Genomic DNA, 22,216 nt, shown 5'->3' with positions numbered 1-22,216 from the left:
CCTCCCATCTGACAACCATCAAAATGTTCTCTGTATCTATGAGTTTGTTTCAGTTTTGTTCTTTAGATTCCACTTATAATGAAATCATATAACATTTGTCCTTTGCTGTCTGACTTATTAAACTCAGAACAGTACCCTCTAGGTCCATCCATGTTGTCACAGATGGAAAGATTTCCTTCTTCACAACTGAGTAATATTCCTTTGTATATATGTACCACCTCTTCTTTATCCTTTCATCCATTCAGGAACAATGAAGTGGCCTTCTTATCTTGGCTATTGTAAATAATGTTACAATGAATATATGGGTGAGCGCATCCCCTCAAAGTAGCATTTTGGGTTTGTTTGGATAAGTACCCAGAAGTGGGATTACTGGGTCCTTCTTTGTCTCTTGTTACAGTTTGTTTTTTTTAAAGTTTATTTTGTCTAGTATAAATATTGCTATGCCAGCTTTTGTTGTTGTTGTTTGATTGTTTCTATTTTCATGAAACTTATTTTTCCATCCTTAACTTTCTGTGTGTGTCTTTTAATCTGAAGTGCGTCTCTTGTAGGCAGCATATGTAAGAGTCTTGTTTTCTTATCCACTCAGCTCCTCCATCTCTTGATTGGAGCATTTAATCCATTTATATTGAAAGTAATTGTTGATAGGTTATGTAGTTATTGACATTTATTATTCATATTTTTGATTTTTTTTTTTTCCTTAGCGAAGTCCCTATAAGATTCCTTGAAATACTGATTTCATGGTGAGGAACTCCTTCAGCTTTTTCTTATCTGGGAAGCTCTTTAGCTGTGCTTCGATTCTAAATGATAGCTTTGCTGGGTAGAGTAATCTTGGTTGTAGGTCCTTGTTTTCATCACTTTGAATATTTCCTCCCGATGCCTCCTGGCCTGCAAACGTTCTCGTGAGAAATCAGCTGACAGTTTTATGGGGGCACTAACACTGCCCCCATATGGGGGAGTCTTGTAGGTAACTAACTGCTTTTCTCTTGCTGCATTTAAGATTCTCTCTTTGTCTTTAACCTTTGGCATTTTAATATGATGTGTCTTGGTGTTGGCTTCTTTTGGGTTCATTTTGTTTGGGACTCTGCACTTCCTGGGCTTGAATATCTATTTCCTTTGCCAGGGTAGGGAAGTTTCTGTCATTATTTCTTCAAGTAGATTTTCAATTCTTTGCTCTCTCTCTTCTTCTGGCACCCCTATAATGCGAATGTTGGTACGTTTGATGTTGTCCCAGAGGCCCCTTAAACTCTCCTTGAATTTTTGGACCCTTTCTTTTTCTGCTGTTCTGATTGGGTGTTTTCTGCTACCTTATCTTCTTCATTGCTGGTTCAGTCCTCTGCTTCATCTAATCTACTGTTGATTCCCTGTAATATATTCTTTATTTCTGTTATTCTGTATTTCTGACTGGTTCTTTTTCATGTTTTCTATCCATTTTTATGTTTCCAATCTCTTTGCTGAAGTTCTCCCTGAGATCATTGAGAATCCTTATAACCAGTGTTTGGAACTCTGTGTTTGGTAGATTTCTTGTCTCCGTTTTGTTTAGTTCATTGTCTGGAGCTTCGTTCTGTTCTTTTATTTGGGACATATTTCTTTGTCTCCTCATTTTGGCTGCCTCTCTGTGTTTGTTTCTATGTATTAGGTAAGGTTTCTATGTCTCCCAGTCTTAGTAGAGTGGCCTTATGTAGTAGGTGTCCTGTGGGGCTCAGTGGCTCAGTCTTCCTGGTCACTTGAGCCATGCACTCCAGATGTGTCTCTTGTGTGGGTTCTGTGTGCTCTCCTCTTGTAGTTGAGCCTTGTTTGCCATTTGCACATCGATGGGAGGGATTGACCCTCATGCTCATTTGTTGTGAGGACTGGCCGTGACTACAGTGGAGTAACCACGGGCTGACCCTACAGAGCAGGATCTGCCTCAGCAGGGCTCTGCTGTCTGTCCAATCTGCCCCTTGGGTGTGTTGTTCTTGGAGGCAGCTGGGTGATGCTCCAGCTCATTTTGAAGCTGGCCATTAGGGAGTTGGGGGGGGGGGGGGCGGTGCCAGCCGCAAAATCACCTTGGAGGGGATCTGCTGCAAGTCAAGTTCAGCTGCATCCTCTGCCCCACCTAGGGCCACCCAGCAGGAGCCACAAAGAATGGTTGCTGCCTGTGCCATGCTTGGAAGTACCTCGAGAGACCAAACTGCAAACCAAGGCTAGCTACTGCTAGTGCTGGGCTTAGGGCTGCTCAGTCAGAGATACAATATTTGCTCAGGCCAGATGCTGCTTCTCTTGGTTCTGCAAACCTTTGAGAGACCCTAGGAAAGTTTGAAGCATGAGCCAAGGCAGGTGGTTTGTATGAAGAAGACAGTGGAAGCAACTTGAATGGGGTAGGGTCTCAAATCACCAGGGTGTGGCAAACTGCATTAACCAGCTTGATGGAGACTCAGATTGGTAGCTGCCTGTGTCTGCACACTGGGAAGGGAGAGGGCTCAACAAAGAACAAATGGCCTCTACCAGCTCCTCTGCCTAGGAGAAAGCTGTCCCGCCAGCCCCCAGCCAGAAGCCAGATGACTCAGTTCCCTACCATATGTCCCTGCTACCTCCAGCTATGCCTCAGCACTGGAGCTCACAGCCAGTAATTCCATCAGTGAGTAAGTCTGAAACAGTCCCTTTAAGAGGAATGAGTGTGAGTGCAGCCACCCTCTGTCTCACTCAATCACAGTCTCCACTGGTTTCCACAACCAGAAATAATGGGGACCTGGCACTGGAACCCTGGGCTGGGATGGAGCTGGAACCTCTTGCTCCTCTGGGAGGACCTCCACAGTTGAGATATCCCTTCCAATTTTGAATGGTCATACTGCATCTCTGCCCCTCCTCTGGATTGAGGTGGCTTCTTCTGCATGTCCTTAGTTGTAGGGCTTCAGTTCAGCAAGATTATAGGTAATTCTCAATGACAGTTGTTTTGTAGTTTAGTTGTAATTTTGATGTGGTTGTGAGAAAAAGTAAGCACAGCATTTACCTACTGTTCCATCTTGACTGGAACTTGAGTCTTTTAATTAAGCAATTTGAGTTTGGCTAAGGATTCTGATATAATTGTTTAGATTGGTGAACGCTGGTTGGAAGAGCCTTGAGGAGTCAATTATTAGTTGATGCTATGGAAGAGTTGAACCAGTTGCTGTTTATTTAAATACATTTATTTTTGTAAAGAACCTGGAATAAACAATAAAATTATTTGCAATTTTGTATCTTCCTGGGCAAGTTTCTTGGAATAGTAAAGTCATATTTCTATAGACAGTAAGTTGTAGATGATTTGAGATCTTGATTATAAACTCTATAATTAGGAAACACCTAAGTGTTTATCTAGCCTAGTCTCAAATTGATTCTTGAATTCCCTTATGACATGCCAGTTAAGTGCTCATTCATTCTCTCAGAGATTGAAACCAAGGCAAAGTTCTAAAGATTGTGGCATCAGGCACTGGTAGATATTTACTCAAGTTTTCCCAAATTAATGTAATTGAGATATTCTCTGGATCTCTAGTTCTGTTTCATTTTTCTTAATTTACTAAAGGCTGGCTTCCTTGTCCTCTGCTCTCTATCTTTTCTTTCATAGCATCTGCTTACTCATAGCACCTGCATCCTCATCACATGACTTTCTCAGAATCCCTCAGGACCCTCCCCATTCTACTTCATGGGCTCTGTTAACACTTCCATCTTGCTTCTCCACAGCTATAAATGTCATTCTCTAAATGCTTGCTGGTTCAAATTTCTTAGAGGGGAAATCTAATTTGTCCACCTTAAGTTTTATATTAGACCATTTCATGGGAAGCTGATCAGTCTGTGCATTGGCTGTTTTGAGGGACAGGTGCCCAACCCTGATCAACCAAATGTAGCCGAAATAAGGCAAAGATCTGCAACAAGAGCACAGTGTGTTATCTTCTCAAAAGGACCTTTCTGGAGTTATTTCAGTAAGGAATACTGTAAGTGGGAAGATTTTTATAATTATTTTAAGAAGAAAATGATGAGGATGTCAATATCATAGCAAACATTCTCAATAAGAAGAAATTTACCTACTGGGACTATAATCGACATTGGTTTTAGAAGATATCGTGTTTTTAAATCTCCTGCCATTTCCTTGGATGAGATATTTACAATCTTGAATCCAAGGACTTGGATGCACACTGGAGGTCTATGAAAAAACATTACAGAAACATGTGTTTATTAACAGCACATGAATAGCTTAGCACTTAGCAGTGGACCCAAAATCTCTAAACATCTAATTTGTCCACCTTAAGTTTTATGCAAAGAACCTGGAGTAAACAATAAAATTATTTACAATTTTGTATCTTCCTGAGCAAGTTTCTTGGAATAGTAAAGTCATGTTTCTATAGACAGTGAGTTGTAGACGATTTCAGATCTTGATTATAAACTCTATAATTAGGAAACACCTAAATGTTTATCTAGCCTAGTCTCAAATTGGTTCTTGAATTCCCTAATGACATGGCAGCCAAGTGCTCATTCATTCTCTGAGAATCTCTGAACATCTCTTTTTATTTCCAGATAGTTTATTTATTTATTTTAATTCCTTCTCTGTTTCTTCCAGTAAGTCCTATGCTACCCTTCATAGCATTTATGAAAATCAGTTATAATTATGGGTTTCTTCCTAATTTTTATCTGTATTTCACCATTAAAATTAAATGCCACTATGGCAGGAAATTACTGTCTTGTTTACCACTTTTTCCTAGTATGGCTACCTCTTGAATAGGACAAGGGTCAAAGAGAGACAACCAGGGTGGGGAGGAAGATAATATTAGGTTGGTACAAAAGTAATTGTGGTTTTTGCAATTATTTTTAAACTTTTAAACCACAGTTACTTTTGCACCAACCAAATATATGCCCAGTAGGATTTCATTATTCACATAAGGTGACCAGAAATACTCTGTTACCAAAGATACGAAGTGGGATATACTGACACAGTGCTTTCTACTTTGGCATTTTTTCTTGTTAATGATTCAATATGGGATTCTTTCCAAAATTGCCTGCACTGTTGTAAAAATATTGATCATAAATATAAAACTTACTAATGAAGAAAACACATAATGAGAAAAAAGTTCCTACCTTCTTCTTGATTTTAGAAAATCCTCTCCCAAGGGGATATTGTCTGCATGTTTTTCAGTAGAGGTGAAAGTCAACTACAAATACTCCAGGAAATGTAGAAACTAACTTACTGAATTGGTGCCTACCGTGTTTCTCCAAAAATAAGACCTAGCCGTACTATCAGCTCTAATGTGTCTTTGGAGCAAAAATTAATATAAGACCCAGTATTATATTATATTATATTATATTATATTATATTACATTACATTACATTACATTATATTATATTACATTATATTAAATTATACCTTATATTATATTATATTATACCTGGTCTTATTTTAATATAAAAATAAGCTGATGGTCTGGCTAGGTCTTATTTTCAGGGAAGCACAGTAGATTTGGGAAATAGTTGTGCTTTCAAATCATGGTTCTACCACTTACTATTTGGGAGATTGTGTACAAATGGCTTAACGAATCTGAGGTGCAGTTTCTTCATCTGTAAACTGGGTATCCTACCTACAGTACCTTACTAAGAGAGATACGTGACATAAGGCAGTGTCTGATCCATGGCAGTAAATAATAGCTATAATTTTATGGTGTATTCTGTATTGTTTAATCTGTGCCACATTAATCATTACCAGGAACATTGGAAATATCACTTCTATATTTTCATGTGAAAAAAACTTGAGGTTCAGAGAGTTCAAGAAACTTGCCTGAATGATACATCTTGGAAGAGCCAACTTTGATACTGTAATTTATAAGGAATATTTATTTGGTCAATCAGATGACCAAAATATATTTCTCATAGATATTTGGTCTTTCCTCCACAGTTCCTGGCTCACAGCTCCCCAAACCCTGGGAATCTTTCTGAGCAACAGGATTAACTTTTGTTATAATATTTGGTCTCTTGTCCTCAGTTCCTGAAATTGATTCAGAGACATAAAAGGGTAAAATGAGTGTCTTGTTATTTAGTACATGCCCCTTTCTACCACAACTGGGCTTATGTTAATGAGGTCACTTTTGGAAAGCACCTTAGGATAGTGGCTGGTTACCAGGGGAACCAACTGGAATAGGTGGTTGAAACTTTCAGTCCCACCCTCTTATTTCTGGGGAGGGGAGAGGATGAATCAATCACCAATGGCCAATAATTTAATCAACTATGCCTATGTAATGAAGGGACAGGGTTTGGAGAGCTTCCATATTGGGAAACCAGAATGCTTCCACGTGCAATCATGCTGGGCCCCCAGCTCCATAAGGACAGAAGTTCCTTTGTTTGGGACCTTGCCGTATGTATTATATCTCTTCATCTGGCTGTTTACTGATAGCCTTTAATATCCTTTGTAATAAATTGGTCATCTAATGAGTAAATGGGTTTCCTGAGTTCTGTGAGCTGCTCTAACAAATTAATTGAACCAAAGACGAGGTTGTGGGAATGTTTAATTTGTAGCCAGTTGGTCAGAAGCAGAGGTAACAACCTGAATTTCCGATTGTCATCTGAAGTGAAGAGCGGTCTTGTAGGACTGAGCCCTTAACCTGTGGAATCTGGTGCTTTCTCCAGGTAGATAGTGTCTGAATTGAGTTGAACTGTAGGTCATTCAGCTGGTGTTTCAGAATTGCTTGGTGATATGGGGTGTTGCCCCCACACACTGAACTCTCAGCAAGTATGGAATTTGGACCTAGTTATTCATAAGGGGAAGGGAAATGGGGAAACCAAAAAGGGGGTGTATACAATTCAATGATTTTTGCAAGTTTCAATAAATAAGAACTGTCCTTGCGACAAATGTAGATATTCACTCTATCTTTTAAAATCTCTAAATATGCATTTTCATAGAACCTCGGGGTGATTTTGATAGTTAATATGTATTCAGGACTTATGCTTCCAGGTGGCAGTCTAAATGGTTAAGTGCTTTGCTCAATGTCTCACAGCTGGTAGGTGGCCAAGGTAGGCTCCAACTCTAGAGGCCATTATCTTAACCACTTACTATACTCTAGTGCCTTCTCTGAGTCAGATAGCTTCTCTGAGTCAAATATTGAGAAATAAATGTTGAGAAACATGGAAATAAATAACTACAGAAAATGAAAGCTCTGAGACTGTGGTTGCTATGGGGAACTATGATGTCTGGGACAAATCACCAGGGAGAATCTATCTAAAATTAAATGAAAGTTGTCTGTGTTGAGTGAAACCAGAAGCATAAACGTAATACCTGGTACAACATGCTCAATAAATATTTGTTTAATAAATAAATATTTACAATGATAACAGCAAGTTTTCAGCCTTTGGGAAGAGAGACAAAACATTTGTTTAGTCATGGGATCTTTGACACCCCAAATTAGAATAAACTTGAAAAGTGATCAAGACCTGGTCACCCTTAATGGTACGACTCTCTCACAATCGTTCAGGCCTATGGTCAGTCAGTTAAAGAAGAAAGCAGTCTCTAGTTTCTTGTGAGGAAGCAAGATCAAAGACTGGAAAACTGACCCACAGAGACTAACAGCTTAAAATGCTAGAGTCAAGTAGACCCTGGATTCTAGACAGGTATTTGACAGACAACAGGGGGAGATAAATACTGCGTACAATCACAGCACAGATTCTTCAACAGCAAAAAGATGCTCGTGGACATAGGAGGCAAGGTGAGCCTATTGATTTCTCTCACAATTCCTTTTTATTGCTCATCTTTTTCCTGTTAGTTCATGCAGCCAGTTTCCCGGGACTGCAGTTCCTCTTGGGCCTGCCAATCTGACTGCTGTAGAACAACCATGAAATATGAAAGTCCATGAGCCCTGTAACTGGCCAAGTGCCAGTTAATGCAGTAGAAATACTGAGAGTTGGAGTTGGCAGGTGGAAGAGAGAAAGGCAAAATGAAAAAAAGAAAGAATCCATGAATGGTGTCTTCACAGAGACAGGGATTTCTCCTCGGTGTGCAGGAAACTCAAGAGGGGCCTGTTAAGGACTGACTGTGTCTAGGGCCCTAAAATCCCTGTGTTGAAGCCCTAATCTCCAACGTGATGGTATTTGGAGGTGGACACTTTGGGAGGTAATTCAGTTTAGATGAAGTCATGAGGGTAGAGCCTCCCTGATGGATTAGGGCCTTTATTAAAAAAAAGCCCAGAGCTCAGTTGCTCTGTGCCATCTGAGGCTACAATAAGGCGGTGACAATATACAAGCCAGGAGCAGGGCTCACAGCAGAACCTGACTGGACTGACTCACTCGTCTCAGAACTCCCGCCTCCAGTACTGTGAGAAACTCATGTTCGTTGTTCGAGCCCCCCAGTTGATGGTATTTGTGATAGCAGCCTGCGCTAAGACAGGGACAATGAAAAAATGAAAAAAAAAATGTCGAGAGGTGAGGCTGGAGTTGTGATCACAAACTAAAACAATAAATTCCTGTGAGTCCTGTTAAAGTACAGTCTTTCTCCAAACAGAATTAGAGGACCTTTGCAGGCTCTTCGAGCTCACTTTCTAATTCAGCCTGGCGGGAAGACTTCACTCCTAGTACAATAAGCCGGCCTGGGCCTAGGAATCACTCTTGTACTCCAAAGCCCTCTTCCATGAATCGAGATTCTCCCTGGATCTGAGCAAGGCCAGCACTGTACTCCTGTTTGGTTTAAAGGATTCAGGCCTTGATTCTCAGTGTCTGAGTCCCAGCCAAGAGAAAGCTCCAAGCAACCACAGTCCTCTCAGACTAGGATTTTATCTTTCTTTTTCTGGACCTAACAGAACCAGAGTCCTGCTCCTGAATCGGGGGTCCTTCTGGAGTGTTGCACCTCTGCATGCTGCTGGTGGCCTGCGGTCTGCTTAGCAGGATCTCCCCTGTACCACTCCCTCACCTCCTGCTACTGCGTTCTGCCCACCCATCAACACCTGAAGCCCGTTGTGAACCACGCCCACACTCAGATCACCGTCCACCCTGGACCCCAGGCCTGCTTTTTCCTTCAGCACTTGCAGCTGACCCAACACTCTAGGCCTTCTGAGTGTGATATCTAGTGTTCATTTACTGCATTTAGTCTGGCCTGTGATGTTTCCAAAAGATTCTTTTTATAACATTTATGAAGCATCAAAAGGATAACTAAAATACTGTCCAAAACAAGAGTGGTTAATTACCAAACAGGTGAGAAAAACAGTGAAATAGAGTAGGTTTTGGTCATTCATAATGTTTGCGAATTGGAAAAGAAATGGGTTTGGTATGGTTTAAAAGAGAGGTAAAGTTAAGTTAGTTCTTTCATTTATTTAATCAGCGGGCTTTTAGAAGACAAACCACTTCAGACTCTGAGGTTTTTGCTGCAAACCAGATAAACTTTCATAGAGATGCTAGTCTAGAGAAGAAGGAAAATCTGAAATTTAAACTGTCATCTAGGATGTGGTAAGAGTGTTTTAGTGTTGGAGGGAGGCGTTCTAGTACATATCTACAGAAGCTGACGTTTGAGAAGCAATTTTTTAAACATGATCCACACATGATTTTGAGATGTTGGGGAATCCCCAAAACACATGTTACCTAAGACCCCATGTGGCGCTGAAAATATCCATGGCATTGAGTTCTTTTTATCAGGGATCCTAAGGCAGGAAGTAGAGGGTAAAGAGAGAATACCCCCATTGCAATTGTTCAAGTTGTTTGCTTAGAAATGGGGTGCTACAGGTAGACCCAAAACCAACAGCAAGGCAGAAGGGAGTGGATGCAGCAGGAGTGATCCCTCTTTATCTGTTTCTCTGTTTGGTGGCATCTCATCTCTCATGAAGAATGTTTTCGTGAGCATTTTCCTCCTTTATATATGGAGTGGAGATGTTATTCAATGGTTTTCAGCAGTGAGGAACGCATGGAGGCCTAAAGAAAGGAGTTTGCCTCTCGGAGACAGTACATAAGGATCTATTCCTTTATAAGAGACTCTGGACTCGAATGAGTGGATCCTATAATGCCTGTCTATCACCTGCATGGGAAGCATAAGCCCCACTGTCCAGTTAGCCAGTTCCCTGGGCCTCTTGTGGATCACAGTCCTACCCGCCTTTCCTCCCCAGTCACATGTATGTTAGTCTAAAGAGAGAGAAGAGGTCTCAGTAGCTGCCAAAATGATGCAGTGGGAACGTTTTGGTGCTAACCTGAAAGATCAGATTTCTTTTCTAGAACATCAAGTGAGCTTGTATCCTCAGGCAGCTCTGTGTCTTCGTAATGTCCTTTCAAATCCATCCCCTTCCTCCTCATTTGAAACTAAGAAAAATGTTCACCTGTTTATAAAAATAGTGTTATTTCCCAGTAATAAGACAGCTGGTAGTTTTTACTTCTTTTTTTGTGTATCAGTATATTCTAAATGATATATGTTCAGCAAGCAGCTCTTTTTAAACATGTGTTCTAAAGTGGTACTAATGTGGGAAGGTAGATTAGTATAACCTTCTTGTAGAGCCATTTTTAAACATTCTTAACAATTAAAATACAGATTGTGATTCTATTTCAAAAATATATTCTAAAAACAGGGCTCAGAACTGAGCAAAGATATTCTTACAGGAATATCATGGCAGTATTTGCAAAGCAAAACTGGAAATAGTCTAAATGTCTAACAATAGCTAATTCATGAAATAAATGATGGCTTTCTCATACAGCCGAATCCTTTATAACTATTAAGAGAAAAATGATCGATCTATATAAGCTGAAATGGAGAGCTCACTAGGCTGTTGTATTAAATGAAAAAGCAAAGTACAGAAGGGAACTTCTGGGATTCTGTTTGTTCTGTTTCTTGGTCTGGGTCCACTGGTTACATCTGAGCACTATAAAAACAAATCAAGAAGTTATAACTTAAAATACAAGCATTTTTTCATGCATATCATACTTCAAGGAAAGTGTTAAAACAATGTACAGAATATTATATGTCATGCCATTTGTGATTTCAAAACAGTAAATATTTATATATTCCAAGATATATAAGACTCTATAAACTGTGATTAGCTCTGGAATGAAAAAAGGAAGTTAGGACATGTAGACTTTTACTTGTGGTTTTATACCTTTTGCCCTTATTGATTTGTGTCTCATTTTTAAGTAAGAGAAAAGAAGTAGTTAAAATTATTTTAAATACGAGTACACATTTCTGCAAAAGGAAAAGAACATCTCAGTCTTCGAAGTACGCTATGAAGCTCCATGGTGGCGTTTCCTTGCTAGATCTATGCTCTCCACCTCTAGAATCCATCGTGATGTATCTACAATGCTCTACTCTCTCCTCTTGGCCAACCAGACTCTCTCTCCACATCTTTCAAGGCCTCCATTCCAAATCTAAGTAGGAGAGCATCTGTTAAACAGCTGCTACTTCCAAATTGAGAAAGGGCCACATTGCAAGCAAGAGGGCAGAACAAGAATCATTTTGAGTGGAAAACGGCTTGGCAGGGTCCAATGCTCTGGGACCCATCTGAGAGGAAAGATCATTAATGTTAATCTAACTGAGCTCAGGGTGGGAGGAGGCGAAGCTGTGGTTTCTGGAGGAAATGGCTTGAACTAAGGGCTGGTTTTATTTGACAGAGACAATGAAGAATCACTTGCCTGTGCTAAATGGAGACATGATTGTCCATAATGGATACATGATTTTCAGCTGTCTTCCTTTGTGCCAGCGCAGAGGAGCCACAAAGAAGCAGTGAGGTAGTGGGGTCACCAAGCCTCCCCATGCCCAAGGCTAAGCTCAAGTATGAGGCTGGGATTTCTGCTCTAAGTCGAGGGATTACAGGATTGGTCACACAGAGCTGTTTACTTTTAGGTTTCTTAGGTAACCCTGAAACCACATCTGCTAAAAAGGGCAAACCTGAAGCTGTCCTCCTTTGGGCACATCCTGAGAAGGCCGGGTACTTTGGAAAACACAATAATGCCGGGAAATGTAGAAGGCAGCAGGAAAAGAGGAAGACCAAAGGTGAGATGGATTACCTCCATAAAAGAAGTCATAGGCAAGAGTCTCTAAGAGCTGAGCAGGGCTGTTGAGGACAGGACACCACTCGTTTATAGGGTCTCCAGGACGTGGAGTCAACTCAGCAGCACAGAACACACACAGATAGCAAAGATCCCACTCAACTATAGACTAATGGTTAGGAGCAAAGCGTTTGGAATCAGACTCAGCCATGCATAAATCCTAATTTTAACCCTAGGTGGCTTGGTGACCTTAAGTGAGCACCGAAACGTCAGTGTCTTCATCAGTAAAAGGAGAACAGTCATAATGTTTACCTCATGAAGTTCTTTTTCGGGGTGATTAACATTGATAGACCATTAATAGTGACATTTACAGAGTGCTTATCATCTGCCATGGTACCTATGAGGTAGATACAATGATAACCATTTTGTATGAGAGAAAATGGAAAATATAAGGATATGGCTAAGGTAGAGCAGGGGTGGGACCCAAACACACATCTGTCTGATCCAGAATCCAGCCGACTTTGAACCCCACTTTGCGCTGAGATGGTGGAGTTTGGTCCTGTCAAAATGTCAGTGTTCTGCTGAGATATCTTGAAAATAAGTGTGCTTAATGCAAGCCTCCATGATTCTCTAAAATCTGTTAAATTACCCACCCTTTCTAGCACCTACTCAGGATTTTCAGTGGCTCAAAACATTAATAAAATTCTCAAGACCAAAAACATTAAAATTGGTTCACAGCACACTCTCACATTATTAGAATGTCCCCCTGTTAGTAACTGGTGACACTATGGTGCATTGGCTACACTAGACCAGTGCTACTAGAAAGTTCTTCTGCAGGACAGGAGCATCAGAATCACCTGGAAGGAAGCTTCTGGAAATACACATCATGGCCCCGCTTCAGACCTGTAGTTATAATCTAATTTGGAGGTTGGAAGCTAGGAAAGTTTTAACAAGTTTTCCAGGTGATTCTTCTGCATAGCAAAGTTTGAGAAGCCCTGGGACTACACTATGGTATGAGGGCAAATCATTAGCTATGAGAAGGGAAAGCAGGCAGGTGAGCCCTGTACCCACATTACTAGGGAGAGAGTCTTCTTCCACAAAGAAAGGCCTGGTCCTTTATCTCCAGGCAATCTCAGCCTTAAGTTATTTCTCTTTTACATGATGTTTGGGCAGAGAAGGAAGGGTGTTACAGGCAAGAGAAAGGGGAAGTATAGTTCACTGCTTCCTAAAATCTGGAGGGAGTTTTCAAACACCAAAAAGACTTCGGATAAGCTGAAAAAGGTGGGCTTTGTTTTTTGTTTGTTTGTTTGTTTTTTCTATTTTCCATTTTCTTCTTTTTGTTTCCCTGCTTTTTTCTTTGTTTCCGTTTTTGGACGTGTTCTGTAGAGACAAATATGTGCTCTGGACCTGGAGTTGGGAATCGGGGTTCTACTTGCCTTCTTTCCCTGCTCCATTTCTTTTATCATGCCAGACCATTTTATCTCCTCTCTCTACTTCCTCCTTCTCTTTCTTAACTCCCTGCAAGTAGCTGGTCTGTTGGAGGAATTAATTGTGAATAAAGCAGACAATGTCCCTACCCTCAGAGAGAGTGCAGACTAGTGAGGAGCTAGTGAGTAATAAATGGGCAAATACAATGCAGTGTCATCCTTAGAATGATCAGGGAAACTCTTCCCAGAGGAAGGATTGGCTAGGATGAGACTCGGTTAGGCAAGAATTTTTGAGTGGGGTTGAAAATTGGAGGGAGCATGGCTAAAGGAACTTAAAGAAAAGGAAGGGTGAACGTGCAAAGCATTTTAAGAAGGCTTCTCAGCTTGATCCGAGAGGTAAGAGGCGGGTGGCTTGATATGAGGCCTGAGAAACCACCAAGGGTTGGAGGAGTAGGGCTTTGAGCAATCAAGAAAGCAGTCACTCTGCCAGCAATAGGCATCACTGTAGGGGATGGGTGGAGGAGAATGCTGCTCTCTGCCCCTCTCCGCTCCACCTCAAACGAGGATTTATTAAGGGAACTCAACAATGGAGTTTCTGATCTACAGCTTTTCTGATCTATAGCCCTTCTTAACAGAGGAATGTACCCACAAGAAATCCAATTAATTTGAAACTCAGATTTCACATAGCACCACTTCCTAGGTTGTCCTTTCCAAAGCCTGGGGGTCCACAGGGCAGTATTGCTTAGTGGTTACAAATGGGATCTTTGGTGCTAGCCAGACAGACACATAGCTTCAAATGCCTGTGTGGCCTCTGACTGCCTTTGTGTCCTTGTGCAAGGTTATTGAAGTTCTCTGACTTTCCATCTCCTTATCTATATAATGCAAATAATAAAACCTGCCTCGAAGAATGTTGCAAAGATTAAATGAGATAATGTATTCTTGTCATATGGTCTGAGTACATAGTAAGTCCTCAAGGGTTCTAACTGAAACACTCCTTGCCATTTTATTCATTTGACAGATCAGCAAGCATTTACTTTCTCCCTAGTCTATAAAAGAGTAAGATGATCCCTTCTCTTTGCCCCAGGGACGTGGGGTAGGAAGCACATGATAGATAAGGGAGACAGAAAAAATGTTTTATGGGACTGTAGAGATGAGAAGGTTAACTACTGGCTGAAGGAAGGGATTTATGGCAAAGACGACATTGCAGTTGAGTTCTGAAGGGTACGCCGAAGAGGAAAAGGGAGCAAGTATAAAATGTATTCTGATGATGACGACCATTTACTGATCACGTACTAAGTTCTGGGCACTGTCGTAGGCACAATACTTACATTGACTCATTTGCTCCTTACAAAAACCCTGGGAGATAGATGCCATTATTGTGTCCATTGTGCAGAGCGACAGACAGCAACACTGAGAAGTCAAGTAACTTGCCCAAAGGTATATAACTATGAAGTAACATTAAGTAGCCGCCAGCCAGAGAGGCACTTAACCACTCCACTCGTATTTGTTCTAGTTAATTAATTATACCCCCATTTTATTCCAGTTTATTTTTAAAAGCTTCGTAGATGGACTTGGTTAGAGCATAAGGTGCTTGGAGGGTATTATTTGAGGAAATTGCCTCAGAGAAGGGATTGAAGTTTCTTTTGGGGTGTATAGGTGAGGAGCAAAGATTTCCGAGAAGAAACATTTAGAAACAATAATTCCATGTGGTAGAAATAAGCCCTCTGGTGCCCTTATTTCATTGCCTCACATTTTTATGAACCGAAATATATTCCGCTCACACAAACCACTTCAATATCTTTTGTTTTTAATCTTTGCAACATAGGAGAACAAATTTAACAATGAGATTCTGTTTCTGTTCTGTACATGTGGAATAATTAAATTTGCATCCCACTTCTGCGTTGGTTCTGCTCTTTGAAGGGAAATGTATCAATTGGACACATGCCCCATGAATTCTAGTCTGCAAATAAGGCGTTGGAGGAGGGGGAGGGAAAGGCAACATCTTTCTCTCTAGCAATAATCACAGTAAAATCTTCATGTAGCGACGGCTTGTTTGAGGCTGGTTTAATTCCCATTTGAGAAGGGCCAAAGGGCAGGGAATTAAAGGGAGGAAACTGGAGAGAGGCAGAACATAATTACGGAAAGTACCAGAGAACTCTGAGAGGAAGTTTGCAAGAGAACTCAACTGGCAGACACCCGAAAAGGACCTTGGTCAGGAAGCCCCGGGGACTTCTTTGAGTCTCTGGCTTACTTCCAAGGTCCTAATATCCTTTTCCATATAGTACCCAGGAACTTGGCCTGATTCATGGAAGATATAAATGTTATAGAGTGCAATTAATTGATGCATGGGTTTTGGAGTGAGGAGATGAACTTGGATTTAAATCTCAGTCCTGCCATTCTGTGTCTTTGAGATCCCAGGCAAGTTCCTTGCCATCTCTGAGATGCTTTCTTTCCCTGTGAAAAAAGTGCAGGATCATTATTTCTACTTCCTACTGAAAGTGCAAATTAAAAAAAAATTAAAAAATCTAATAACACATAAAAGCTCTTGACACATATTAGTTACGCAATAATTTTTGTCCTATTTTCTCTTTCCTTTCAGTGACACTCCTACATTTCTATTCCTTAAATGTACCACTCATTTCACTTAAATAAAGTCTACTTCTAAACTTAGGGGTGGTGGGGGAGAAATTGATGCAGGAGGAGAAGCCGGTCACTTACACAGGAATAGTCTAGGGCATTAATTGGTATAATTTCACTAGTAACTAAGGATATTATATTTCAGAAAATCTCTCACCTAGTGACTCCTTTCATTGTCTTACTGACCTCAGCATATCTTTCTTTCCTCTGGCTCTCTCTACTGTTCCAATAAATTAAATACGTAAACTTTAACCATTTTTAATTCCCACTGGCCTGTATTCCACCTGAGAGTAGAACTTGTCCCCTTGTTAATACCTATATCACTCTTCCCTAGCCTATATCCTGGAACATATGCTTTAAAAGCATGTGTAAAGTGAATTAATAAATGATAAATAAATGAATGAATGTTTTGATCTTTTTCCCCTGCAAGGTTTTTGAAAGAACATGGAAAGAAAACAGTAAAAAATATCTGGTCTGACTGAGATGAAGTGAAGACCAATTTTTTTGGTCAAAGAGATGTTTGGACTTGCCCCTCCTCACCCCAAATTCTGGAGATAGAGATTCTTTTCTGACTGAAAAACCGAGTGTTTTTTGTTGTCGTCGTTGTTTTGTTTTTAATGATTCCCACTACATTAAACACTATCAAAGACAGCAGAATGCAGAAATAGCAATGCTTTTCATAACTGAAGAGGCTTTTTGTTTGTTTCTTTTGGAAACACGATGGTCTCAAACATTTAATCTTCCTTGCCTTCACTTCCCTCTTCTCACTGTGATATGGAGAATGGATCAGAGATACCCAGAGGTGGAAGCACAGAGAGCAGTTAAAAGCAAAGCAGTAGTCTAAGGGGGTTATGATGGCAGCTTGGATTAGGATGGGACCAGAGAAATAGAAAGAAGACAAACTTGAAATACGTTTCTGAAGTAGACCTGAAAGAACCTGAGGAGTTTTGGAGTAGACAATGAGAAAAAGGAATAGATTAAGGGTGACTTCTAGGTGTTTCATCTGAGCTAATAAGATATTTGTGCCATTTATTGAGACTGGGAATATTGGAGGAGGAAAAGGCTTTTCTTTCTTTCTTCCTTCCTTCCTTCCTTCCTTCCTTCCTTCCTTCCTTCCTTCCTTCCTTTCTTTCTTCTCTCTCTCTCTCTCTCTCTCTCTCTCTCTCTCTCTCTCTCTCTCTTCTTTAGTATAGGGTTGGTGAAATATGCATATCACCTTTGTTTACTTTTTCTATTTGGGAATACCTATCACATAAAAGAGGAAACTTTTATTTGACAGTTAGCATTTTGAGTCTAGAATTCTAAGGTGAGCTCTGGGCTGGTGATGAATTTGAGTTTCTTCAACATAAAGTTGGTGTCAAAGCCATGATGTTGGATGAATCTGCTTCTTAGGAAATCGTATCCTCTTCTCTTTTGAATATAGACCAATCTCAACCAAGTTCAGTGGGTATTTGAGTCCCAAAAGTAGACTCATGTCCCTCTTGCAAAAAAGAACAATATGCGTTCAAAACTTATGGATTCAAGGGAAAATATTGGTACAGGTTAAAGATTTGACAGCAGTGTTACTGGAGCTAAAGTGTAGGAATGGTTGAAAATGTTTTGGAATATCCTTAGGCTTATAGGATCATAGAATTTAGGGTTACATGGTAACTTAAGCCACTTTTAAACTATTATCCCTTTAAATAATAACTCTATACAACATTCCTGGTAAGTTATCAAAAAATCAGTGCTTACACTATTTCTGTGATTGGGAGCTCACTACTTTGTGCCAGTTTGATTATATTTACTTTTGGTATTGGTATCCTAAAGAATTAGCATAATAATCTTTTCCCATGCTAATGCTGTAGGTATTTGAAAACAGTAATGATATCCCCCTCTTTTCCGCCAGCATTTATATATCATGAGGTTTTTTTTCCTCAGCCTTTTCTTCTAAGTCATGCTCATTTTATTTCCTTCATATCCCCCATATTTCTCTAAATGAGCTACGATTTTTGTATGTAATCCTCAAAAGTTTTGTCTTTTAAGATGTGTTATAATGATGTTGATTTGGGTGAAAGAGACTCAGAAGTCTCTCATGATGACAAGGGAGAATGAAATGTCACAGACCTAAGTCAAATATATATTTCTGGACTCTTACAACTATTACAACTATGCACCTTACAACTATTATAGGTGCATACGATAATTCATTTCCCCAACTATGGGGAATATTTTAGCTGCTCATCGTATGTTTTGGCCTCAGCTCCGTTATGCTTTAACTCTTCTGGCCGCATACTTTCTTTCTTCTCCCTATGGGATGGAGGAGATACCAATCTAAAGAACTACATTTTGCAAGTAAGGAGACACTGATTTTTAAAAAATTAGTGTTTATAAATGGGATCTTCTTACCCCTCTTGCCTTTTATTTCTTTTTTTTTTTTTTTTAATTTATTGGGGTGACAATTGTTAGTAAAATTACATAGATTTCAGGTGTACAATTCTGTATTACATCGTCTATAAATCCCATTGTGTGTTCACCACCCAGAGTCAGTTCTCCTTCCATCACCATATATTTGATCCCCCTTACCCTCATCTCCCACCCTCCACCCCCCTTACCCTCTGGTAACCACTAAACTGTTGTCTGTGTCTATGAGTTTCTGTTTCTCATTTGTTTGTCTTGTTCTTTTGTTGTTTTTGGTTTATATACCACATTTTATTTCATTATGTAGTGAACAACTCAGCTGGGGCTGCAGGACTCAGCGCTGTCCTATATTTTTTCTGTTTTGCCTTTGAATGGATCAACTAGGCAGACCTATGTGCTTCACCCATGCAGCTGGCGGGGTAACAAACCAGGGGACTACTCTTCAGAACTTCCTTAGTTTGCTCTCCGTTTGCAGGCATATCTGAATGTATAGATTCCGATAGAGAGATTTTAAAAAGCTGGGAGGTTTGAGACCTTGTTTAACTTCATATTTAAGTCATAATCTTTACTTCCCTATTTGTCAGAGCACTACAAAAAGAGATCCAGGCATTCACCCAGTAATTTATAAACAGGTGTTTTGCTTCCTATTCAGTTAATGTTAGTTTAGTATCTATGGCATTGATCAGAACTGCCACAGGCAAACTGGCGTGTAGCATTCCAGTTTCCCTCAACAAGCATGAAACAGTATTTTCCATCTTCCACAAAGTGAACCTCGTTGATGAAGCTTCCTGATTTATACAAATTCACAATGATTTTCTTTCTCTGTTCTCGTCATCATTTATAGCCTATAACCATATAGGCTTAAGTGTTAAAAGTATTTTCTGTGTCAAATATGATACTAATTGTTTTATGTCCCCTAATTAAATTATAACATCCTTGAAGGTAGAACTAGTTATTATATTTGAATACATTTTTTGTTGTAGTTTTAGTAGTCCCCTAGTGGGTGAACATAGAGGTGACAATCTACTATAAAATCCACTGTCTTCTTGATATTATATAAAATATTGCTACTTCATATGAAATTCACACTGTGCACAATGTTTGAAATCCAGCTTTGCTTTTTTTTATGGAAATACTGTTCACATATATAAAGTCATATACTGGTAAATGGTAGGCATCAATAAAATACCTGATATGGGGGATTTTGAAGGTGAACCGCATCAAACTTAAGACAGGCTTTGCACATTTAGTTTGAAAAATTACTCTGCCTCCAAAGTTCTAAAGAGTAGGATTATTTTCTTGTTTTAATGCAAACACAGACATCTCCTCCAGCTCTTGCCCCTTCCCCCCCGCCCCCAGCTGGTGTTTCTATTCCTTCATTGACCTGCTTTACTCCCACCATCTCCTTTGCCTTCCGTACCTGAATTACATGCCATGGGGATGCATACAAGGTATTTCTAGTCCACAAGATACAATCCATCAGCACTTCTTATATGTTGCACAGAAATGAATCCATTTTAACCGGGGAAGTAGATACATCAATTTAAGTGGAAGATTTTTGACAGTTTAATTCAAATTAAGTCCACTCTGTTCAATTAGAGGAGATCTGGGAGGAGATGTAGGAGGATGGTGGGGGCGATAAACATTTCCTATTAGAGGAAAACAAATGCACTTCTCCACATTAAACTTACTTGTGCAGAGTTTTAGTTTAAAAAAATGACATCATAACAAGTTGCTAATTTATGTTCCCTCAACAAATGGTGAATTACTCACTTCATTTTATATTGCTCTTTCTTTGCTTTTGGCTGGATCCTGACAGTGCCCAGAGATGACAGGGAAAGGGAGCTAGCGACAACTCTTTCCAACTTCAGAGTTGGCTACACCATGTTGGCCATGCTTCATTCAATGAAGCTTTTGCTGAAAGGCTTGATCAATGCATAATGGCATTGACAAATCTAGGGTGCTGGATTTGAGATGAGAAGGCTTGTAGCACACAGCATGTCTGAGCATCTAGGAGTTTTCGTCTGTCTTAATACATGGTGTTCAAATAGTGTTTGTCATGGTCAGTCTTTCGAAGAGGAATCTAACACATCCAAATCTCTACAAGCAAACTCTAAGGAAGCAATGAGAAATAATAATGCCTACAACACTTCAGAAAATAAAGTGAGTGGGATAAACAGACTGGGGTGAAGTAATAGGGAAGGGTAGAGAGTAGGTAAAAATGGAGAGCGTGTGTTTCATGTAAAAGGAGAAATGAAATAGTACTTAGCTCTTGCTTATTTGTTATGGGAAAGTGCAGTGACAGCATTACTGGGTTTTCTAGTTTTTCAAGAGAATATAAATAAATCAGACACATACGTGAAATCTTTCAATTTTTTAAATGTTGGCTCAGGCCGTGTAAAACATGGTTAGGGCTGAATTTCACTATGTGGTATTCGTCTAGAGCACTGCACAGAGCTAGCAGATTTACAGTCTGCTTCACCTTACTTCTCTCTCCAGTGTCCACGGTAGATGCTCCTCACTGACCCTTCCCCACCACGTGTAGGAATGAACTTAGAATTCTTCCCAGCAGGCACTGCAAGCAGCCACTACCAACCCTTCAGAGTTGGCAGGGCAGGAAGAAGTTCCAGACAAAGGACACTTAGTTACTGTATTCAAAGATTTTTGTCATGCATGATAGAAGATTTTAAAACTCGAATAAAGAGTTGTCAGACATGAAAGTACAATAATTCTATCTCATTATCTGATTGTCTTGTTCAACTTATAAATCATGTTCAAATATTTTTTTTTTCGAATTAGTCACTAAAATCCCTATGAGAAATTATGTCTATGTTAAAATGCAGAAAACAAATGCTCAGAGAAGTTAAGTGAGTTGCAAAAGATCTTGCCAAAGATCACACATCTAGTAATTAGAGGCATATTAAAATAGTAGCTCAGGTAACTGGAGATCTGTATGGGGGGGGGGGGCGGAAACAGCAAAAAAACAAAACAACACAAAATCACAGAGAAAAATCCCCAGGGAAAGAAGAATTAAGCTCACAGTGCTGAAGTGGAAGGAAGAAGTGAAAGGTTACACTGAGGGGTCAGTTAACCTACCTACATAGACCTTAATTTGCAAGTGCAGCTGAGGAAACAAATGCTTGTGCTTGCGAAGTAAACTATATCATTAGAGTTAAGTGACCTTATACTTGATGGTCACCTTTCTCCTACTTTCTCTGTTAGCATTCACCAGAGATTTGGGGGGAAAGAGAGAAAGCAAGCAACACTGCGGCATTTAGATCAGAGAAGGCAGGCAGCACTGGCATTGTTCCTTTTATCTTTATTTTCTACCTGGATAATTGCATTGCTGGTTCACCACGGTGGCCACTCAAGTATTTTTCCTGTGGGATTTCTAAAATAATTAGCCCAGTTCCTCCCCACACTCGAGAGAATCATCTAATTGAGGCATAACTGTCATTGGTTCTTTCAACAAAAAAATAGTTCCTTAATCCCTGTCACCATTCCCCAGTTACAGTGCTGCTGTGACGTTGACGATGATGGAGTTGTATTTGTTATCCTTCCTATTTGTGTGTTTTTAATGAACTAGAACATGCTTTCACATGTTGCTTTACATTTGATTGTCACACACACTCACACCACACAACCTCTTAGGTAAACAGAGCAGGCAGTATGAGTGGCAGAAAGATCGATGCTTACAATCTTCACCAATTAAATGTCAAAATCAAATCAAATAAAAGCAATAGCAAAGGCTAACATTTGCGATACGGAAACACAGAGAGGAAGACTTTAAGACAAACACTGGTGAACACGG

General features: G+C 39.9%; 1 long non-coding RNA gene across 1 annotated transcript in view; it reads left to right on the top strand.

The window, feature by feature from the left end:
- LOC148754962 (uncharacterized) overlaps positions 1-22,216 on the top strand; it is a 472,891-nt gene that overhangs the window by 5,261 nt on the left and 445,414 nt on the right. The window lies entirely within an intron of this gene.

This window comes from Rhinolophus sinicus, chromosome 16 (genome assembly GCF_057876585.1).
Source record: "Rhinolophus sinicus isolate RSI-liver-muscle chromosome 16, RSI-T2T, whole genome shotgun sequence".
In the NCBI taxonomy this organism is placed as follows: Eukaryota; Metazoa; Chordata; class Mammalia; order Chiroptera; family Rhinolophidae; genus Rhinolophus; species Rhinolophus sinicus.
The sequence above is the reverse complement of the archived record's forward strand: the minus strand, read 5'-3'. Positions and strand labels throughout refer to the sequence as shown.